Raw genomic sequence first — 8,216 nt, 5'->3', positions numbered from 1 at the left:
TTGCAGTCCCGCCATGCATTTCATTTCCTTTTCTTTTGTTTTCTTCTCCTTCCCCCTTTCTTAAAAAACGCCCGAGTCCTCACTTTTATCATTTCCCACCATAGTGCCCGCGAATCAAAAAAGTCCTGGAGGGTCTGCCACTCTCGGTACTGCTCTCTGTACTGCCCAACCAGGGTCTCATTTTCGAGCAAGGAGCAGTTCAGTTTCCACAGACCCCTTCCAAAAGTCACACCAGTGGGGATTTGAAATGTAGAGGATAAAAGCAGATGGTCCGAGAAGAAAACGGGCGTTAAGAATGCATCCAAAGGTGTCCAGTCCCGTGTAAAAATATAATCGATCCGAGAGGCTTTCGTGTTGTCTCCACTGAACCAGGTAAAACCTTGTTCCTCTGGATGCATCGCTTTAAAACAGTCTTTTAATTTAAAAACCTGACACACGTTTTGCAACAAAACAGATGTTTTGTCAACTTTAAAATCATCCCCAGCTACTTTTTTGTCCTCTCTTTTCAACACGCAATTAAAATCTCCACCCATAATAAGAGGTGCCCGACCCAACATGTAAGATTGCAAACTCTCGAGAAGATCGAATCCGTCGTTTTTTTCATTAAAACCATAAATATTTAAGAGCGTAAAGTCGTGACCCATACAATTCAAGTTTACAAGCAGTGCTCTTCCATCTTTTACCACTGTGCTCCCCTTCACCTGAACGTGAGAGTTATTTATTAATATAGCTACTACTCCATCGTTTTTATTTTCATTTGAGCCACTCCAAAGTGACGGCAGTGGCCACATGTCCTCCCACTGTTTGTAACATTTTAAAAAGGGTAAACCACACTCTTGGAGTAAAAACACATCAGACTTTAAAGCTGGAAGGAATGATAAAACACTTTGGGCTCTTAATTTAGATTTCACGCTTCTTACGTTTATTGTTGATATCCTAACGGTCATGGGAAAGTTTTTTTTTTTTTTTTTTTTTTTTTAAGTTAAAACATGCAAGAACTCTCCAATTTGAAAAACTGTTAAAACGGTGCCTGCTCTGGTATTTCCAGAGATCGAAGTTCTTCTTTTACTTCGTTTGTTTGAGCCTTCTCAATACCCTTCTTTTTCACTCTTGGTGTTGGTCTTTCCTGCAATCTTCAGTTTCATGGTATTTTTATCTTTTGGGGTTGACTGTAAAACAATATTCAAAAAGGAGAGTTCGTTTGGAGAACTCGAGGGAAATATTCTTGATTCGTTTGAGCTGTCCGAGTTTGTAGGCTTTCCTCTTTTTTGTGAACCTCGAGAAGACTCAGAGGAGAGTTCTGAAGCTAATCGTTTTGCCACCGAAGATGTTGGCGTCTCGTCAATTTGTGTGAGGCTCGTCTCACCAGGGTTGCTTGGAGGCATTTCCTCCAACGGACTTCTTTCCCCATTTCTCTCCATTAATTGAACTGATCCCTCTCCCTCCCCACCTATTATCTCTTCCTCATTTACAGCTTTCTCCCTTTCCTCCCCCTCACCTGCTTCCAATCCCTCATTAACAGTTTTCATTTCCAGTCCTCCATTTTCTTTTTCATTCTCCTTTTTTCTTGCATTTTTCCTTTTTCCAGCCTTTAATCTGTTGGCAAAAGATTCAGGGCAATTTCTGAAAAGATGGTCTGACTCTCCACAGAGATTGCACTTTCTGCCATTGGTACATTGTTCCAATGTATGCCCAATTTCTCTCCATTTACCACAAATGTTTTGCTGACATGCTTCTGCCAGGTGCCCATGCTTACCACACTTGTGGCAAAGCTTGGATTGACCTTGGTAGTAAATGTAGCCTCGGTTTTCTCCCAATACTATCATTGATGGGAGATGTTTCAGGCCCTGGAAACCCAGAGAGTCTTGCCATTGTTGAATTGGGACTCTCCAGGTGCAATTCCAGATGCCGTCCTCATCTCTCACTTTCATAGCTTGGCCTTTTACCGTGCAATATCTACCCAACCAATAAATAATGTCATCTGCACTCACTGTCTCATTAAACATTCTGACAATGACAGTTTTAGCCGCATTGTCAGTCAGTTTTACGACATTGAATGCAGAAAAGTGGGCTTTCTCATCCTCATACCGTGTGTCCAGAATTCATGCAAATACGCCGCAGAACTAAAACTCACATCGAAACCTTTGTTGAAAGGCAATGTTAAGATACAATTCAGGGCGTCGACTTTAAACTTCAAGCTTTGCTGGATTAACTTTCGGGAAAAATCAAGCCTCGACATAAAAATACGCTCACCATCCACATCTTTAAATAAAAAGCAGGGTTAGCCAAAAAGCCGAGAAGCGATATCGACTTGTCGCCGGCATACACGAGCCGATTCTCCAGCCCACTACCTCAAGCTCCGGTTCACATACGTGTTGCAACCAGCACCGAACAATGGTTTGCAGAGACTGGCATCTGTGTTGTATTCAACACATTAAGTGAAAGATGGATTGGTATGTTATTCATACAAAACAAAAGTCCTTAAAAATTTGTTTCTCAGCGTTCTCATTGACATTTCTATGGGGTGCACCGCTACCGGATGGACTGCAATACCGGGTCGATGCGTGGAGCGGAAGGAGCAAGCCCCTATTCCATCTCCGTCTCCGTGCCCAAAATCAATTTAATATATGGTCCCCAGATAGGAGCCATTTCAGATATTAAACCGATAAGAACAGATACTACACTTGATCTTAGCCAAAAGTCCGAGAAGCGATATCGACTAGTGGCCGGCATACACGAGCCGATTCTCCAGCCTCTAAGCCAAGCGCTCCGGTTCACATATGGACACGTGTCGCAAACAGCACCGAACAATGGTTTGCAGGGACTAGCGTCTGTAGTTTTCAACACATGAAGTGACAGATGGATTGGTACGTTATGAATAAAAAACCGAAGTCCTTACAATTTTGTTTCTCAACGTTCTTATTGACATTTCGAGGGGGTGCACCGCTACCGTATGTACTGCAATACCAGGTCGATTAGAGAGACTTGGCATAGAGGACCCATATTTAATGCCGAAGTCAATGTTTTCGCCGACAACTGGATCTACGCGTGTATCTGGTGAGTAAGTCGTCAAGATTTACACAGAAGAGTTTTGAAAGCCTAGAAAAGTCTCAACGCGTATAAATACTTTGTTGGAATAAATCCGACATAGTGACGGGTTGACGGCTCGTGAACGCGGAAGCTTGTTGCGGATTTCATGTAGGAGAACGTGTGTGTTGGCTGGGTGGGAGTGAGACGGACTTTGCGTGTGTTTTTGGTCAAAAGCAAGTGCGGGAGGAAAAAGAAGTTAATTCCCGGCGACCGGGAACTGTTGTGCGCAACAACAACAAATAAAGCGAGTATAACAGCAAGTCGATACTCCGTGATTTTACTAGTCCCACCATTGAGCTTCGGAGTCGCGACGTGAGAAGGGAGGGGACCCCGAGGAGACAACCAACAGCACAACAAGTCTCGGGTATTGTAAATATTTTCCCCCGGTTCAATGTCTCTCACAATGTAAAGCAGCTCTGTTAGACCGGCAATATGGCGCCGTGAAAACGGTGACGTCACGTGCACGAGCTCAATTCGACAGGCTCTTGCGTTATCGCCACTGAGCCAGGTAAAACCTTCGTCTCTTTGAGTTGGATGCACATCGCAAAACGCGACTGCTACCCCTACTGAGGCCTTTTTCGCATTACAACGCTGGCGATGGATGCCAAAGTGGTTGCCATCATGTTGGTGTGGAACTTGATGAAAGGCTTTTTCAAAATCAAAAACAAGTCACATATTTCTTTCTGTCGCGTAAAGCTTTTGACAACCTTTTCTATATCACTATTTTGTTTCTGCAATTTGTCCATTTTCCTTCTGCAGTTTAAAAATGCCCTCACCCTTGATCATGATATACAAAACAAAACAAAAAGGTAACCTTGTGCATAACGACAACTGGCGTTAATGTCGCAGCCACAGATGGCCAGTTCCGTGTGGAAAGGTGATCTGTTCGAGAGGTTCCTGCGTTATCGCCGCAGAACCAGGTCAAACCATCGCCACGTAGGGTTGGGTGCGCATCATCAAACCGTTAATGCCACCTTCTCCGGCGTTTTGCGCGTCACAACGCTTGCGATCTATTCCACTCTGATGATATGCATCAAATTCTTTTTATAGAGTGGACCACATGAGTAGCGAAATAAAAACCCCTGATTTGTTTCACAGCTGCTCGTGCGTTATGGAGCTGACTGTTGTTAAGTTTGGCCAACTTGAGCATCGAAGCCTCTGAATTTCTCTTTCACAGTATTTGGGGGAGGTGCACCGTTCCTGGAGGTACTGCAATACCAGGTCGATGCGTGGAGTGGACGGAGCAAGCCCCTATTCCATCTCCCTGTTCCAAAAATCAATTTAATATATGGTCCTCGGATAGGGGACGTATCAGATATTAAACTGATAAGAACAGATACTACACTTGATCTTAGCCAAAAGGCCGAGAAGCGATGCTGGGCAGCCGCCTCGACAGAGCAGCCGTTTCTCCAGCCTACAAGCCAAAGTTACGGTGCTGAACACGTTGCCTCACGATCATCACTCGTGACTCACATATGGACACGTCTTACAAACAGCAGTGATCAATGGTTTACAATGAATGGCAAATGTGGTTTTTTTTCAAGGTTTCGACTGTTGTCCGATGTTGGTGGGTTTTGGGTCACGTGGTCCCCGCCGAGCCAGTGGGACGCAGCGACAACCCTAACGCCTTTTAACCACGGATAAGAGGAACGATCTAAATCTAACTGTGAAGTGAGGACTACAAGAACAGATCCTACATCATTTGGACGACACTTAGAAAATGGTGTTCTTGTCAGAGTAAACAAACTACGTCAGGACATCTTGTAAGTGTAAAAAAGGCCACTGCCGAGTGAGGTGTCAGTGGAACGCAGCAAGGATTCCAAAGTGCACAATTGCTCGCGGTTGTCGTGGTGACCCATCGCTGTGTGACCTACGGTCAACAGAAAGTGAGTGATCGGAGTGGTTGAAAATAGTATTCCAGGGGAATTGTGTGATCTACCGGTCACGATTCCAGGAGTTATGACAAGGATTCGAGTTATGTCGTGAACCCCAGAAACTTTGTCACTTTTGCTCAATTCCATCCATCCATTTTCTTCACCGCTACGCTTGCAGTTTCAGATTTGCAGGGATACGTCTCTGGTCATCCCAAAAAGGAAACTACTGTGACTGGCAAATACTGGTAACCTGACACTGTTTTAATCATGTCAGTGAAACCCTATTGAAATCATCTGACCAGGGGCGTCTACATCCGGATCGTAGACTCCCTGGTGTGGTTTCGTTGTAGGCATACTGTTATACCGACTGCAAATGCTGCAGTCCTGGAGTTCACCTTTAACATATTGTCTCATGAAAGGATGCCACCAGGCTTGGAGTCGTCTCAGTGTTTCATCCACACCTACATGGCATGTTCCATGGGTTTCAGAAATTAGATTTTTCAATTGTGTCTGAGATGGAATGCACTTTCCCTCTTTTCGCCATATGCCATCATCAGCTTTGACGACCCCTTTCGACTTCCACACCCTTTTCTTCTGGACTTGCATTTTCCTGCCACAACTTACTGTCACATTCAGACTCACTTACAGTTAGTTGGGGTGTTGGTCGCTACGCCGCAACCTTTCTTGCTGCTCTATCTGCTGGTACAAAATCATTAGTTCGAGAGTGATCGCTGCATTTAAGGACTGTCATCGCTGTCGGGAGCATTAAACCATCTCGCAATTCAAGAATGTCGTCCTGATGTTTTAATGGGTGTACCGGTTGCAGTTTTTGAAATCGTTTTGCTGCCATTCTTTTCATGCAACATGAACTGCCATGTGTGCATTTGCCGAATCTGTGTAAATGTTTATTGCCGACTTGAGAGCTGCTGTTAATGCCAAAATTTCTGCTCTTTGTGCTGACTGGGAGCCTGGAATTCTTTCTGCTTGCCCTTCTTCAAAACCTGCTTCCGTGGGTTGGGTTACTGCTAATCCAGATTGTAGGCCATCGTTGCCTTTGAAGCAACATCCGTCTGTGAAAAGAATCAAGTCCGGGTTGTCAAGCGCTGTCTCAAAGTTCAGTGCGGAGTGAGTTTTCTTCCGTAGTTTTTTGTACACAATGCGTTTCTCCTCCGAGCAGACCTTCAGCCATGTTTACCCCTTCATGAGTAAAGAGAATGAATAGGTGGTTGTGTTAAAATTGCTTAAATTTTCCTCTGTCTTCCTCCGGTTATGGTAAAAGCTTGACTCGTGACGTATACTGGACTGTACTGTGTGATGTTCGCACAGTCAGCGGGTGATGAAGAACAATGTGAGATGCTTTGCTCATATTTTTCCAATGGAGTTGATGCCTACGGACAAACTCGTCAAATTGCTCTTCCCCCTTTCCGATAAAGAGCAGCAGAAACACTGCTGATCTTCTCAGACAGACACGTCAAGATAGAATATGCGACTGTAATCAGGAATCGCAAGAGCTGCGGCAGTGGCAAGATGTTTCAAAACAAAGCATTAGCCGAGTCAATGCAAGTGAAATGCGTGTGGGCTGATGTAATTTGGGACAATGCCGAGTGCGGGCTGACACGGCCGCATTAATTGCTCGCAGGTCGTGGACCATGCGAAACTTTCCAGTGTTTTTTCTTTTCAACAGACAAGATGGGGCTGCTACAATCAGGGCCAGGAATTTCACACAGCACCCCTGCTTTGAGCAAGCCGTCAATTGTTTCCAAAATGCCCCTTTTTCCCAGCCTTTTTACAGAGTATTGGGGAACATATATTGGTCCGGGTTTGGTTTCATCTGAAACACAACAGGTGATACGTTGCAGAGACCAACATCAGTGGGATCCATGGACCACAGCGATGTGGGAAGGGAATCATGAAGTTGACCAGCAAAATCGCTGTCGGTTGTTTCACGTCCATGGTGCCTATCCAGAAGCTGGTGCTCCAAAACAGAAGAGGGTAAAAAAATGTGTTGGACTGAATCCAATAAGCATCAAGTGACGGGGTATAGAGTGAAATTCATTTTGCCGAGCAGTGGCCTGTGTGCATGCCAGGACAAACGGACCGAGATCCTTCGCTGTGTGCTGAGGTGAGACCATCAAGGAGACATGTGGGTGACAAGAAGGCATAGAAGGATCCAGGTTCCAGAGTCAGGAACACCGAAAAGGCGACACCTAGTTTGCCTGCAAACAAATCACCCTTGTTCACTTTCCATATTTTGTTTTCTTTTTCCCGAAATGCCTCACTATAGATCTCGTCTCCTGCTCTGTCATAGCACAGAGTGCAATGCATACAATCAGCTATCATATCATGAGATCTGAGGTTGCGAACCCAAGGTGATCAGAGAGTCCAAAAGTGTTCAGCTTCGAGCCAACCACTGGAGTCAATATCCACTCTTGCCAGTAGATGTAGGCAGTGCCGCATGCCACAGGGCGTTGTTCAACAAGCGGGAACTGGGAGGTGGCACCGGAGGCAGAGCAGCAGAAGGTGTTACCGTCCGGAAATTCCAGGATGACTGAATCAAGGCAGCGTTTGATGAGAGGGCATGTGGTGATGAAGAGATCTCTGCCCAAAAGATTGGCTGGACAGTTAGGTGCAAACACAAAACAATGCAAGAGTCTGTGACTGTTGTTTTGACTCTCTTGGGGTTGGTTGTAACCTCCTCGATTGTAGCCACGTGCTCCATTCAGACGCTTGAGGTCGCTGTCTGCACTTGCGGGCCCAATGACCAGGCTGTCCACAAATGAAGCACACGTTACGGCCACCAGGGGCGCACCTCGACACACGAATGAACCTGCTTGATACATCATGCACTCGGAACCGACAGAGGGAGATGAGATCAGAGCAAGAGTGGCTTCTGCCTGCTTTCTAGAATTTGCAACTGCAACATGGCAAGTTGTGTTTGTCAACCTTATACTCTTTTTCTTTAGCGTGTCTCCTCAAATGATGTTTAAGATGTGACAACCACCGGTCAACCACAGCACCGGGAAGGTCCGGATTGGCCTCCATGGCCTGGGCTACAGACTTCTAATTCTCTCATGGCGGCGGTCACTCCAGCAGCCAAAGTTTCCGCAATTGTAGTCATGTTTATCTGTTGTGCACGAGTGAGAGACGTATGATCATCTACATCTACTTCGTAACATTAAATACTGGAGCCTGAAATTCATTTAAAGCTTACCTGGCTTCATGGTAAGGTAACGGTACAAATGGGTTAGTTGG

General features: G+C 45.3%; 2 non-coding genes across 2 annotated transcripts; both read right to left on the bottom strand.

Annotated features, from left to right (window-relative positions):
* Nucleotides 1–2,519: 2,519 nt before the first annotated feature.
* On the bottom strand, nucleotides 2,520–2,714 carry LOC133500078 (U2 spliceosomal RNA). Its single transcript, XR_009794832.1, has one exon. It is a non-coding gene; the product is annotated as a U2 spliceosomal RNA (small nuclear RNA).
* Nucleotides 2,715–4,274: 1,560 nt separating this feature from the next.
* LOC133500075 (U2 spliceosomal RNA) lies at nucleotides 4,275–4,465 on the bottom strand. Its single transcript, XR_009794829.1, has one exon. It is a non-coding gene; the product is annotated as a U2 spliceosomal RNA (small nuclear RNA).
* Nucleotides 4,466–8,216: the final 3,751 nt, after the last annotated feature.

This window comes from Syngnathoides biaculeatus, chromosome 4, assembly GCF_019802595.1.
Source record: "Syngnathoides biaculeatus isolate LvHL_M chromosome 4, ASM1980259v1, whole genome shotgun sequence".
In the NCBI taxonomy this organism is placed as follows: Eukaryota; Metazoa; Chordata; class Actinopteri; order Syngnathiformes; family Syngnathidae; genus Syngnathoides; species Syngnathoides biaculeatus.
This window is presented reverse-complemented; position numbering and strand designations above follow the sequence as displayed.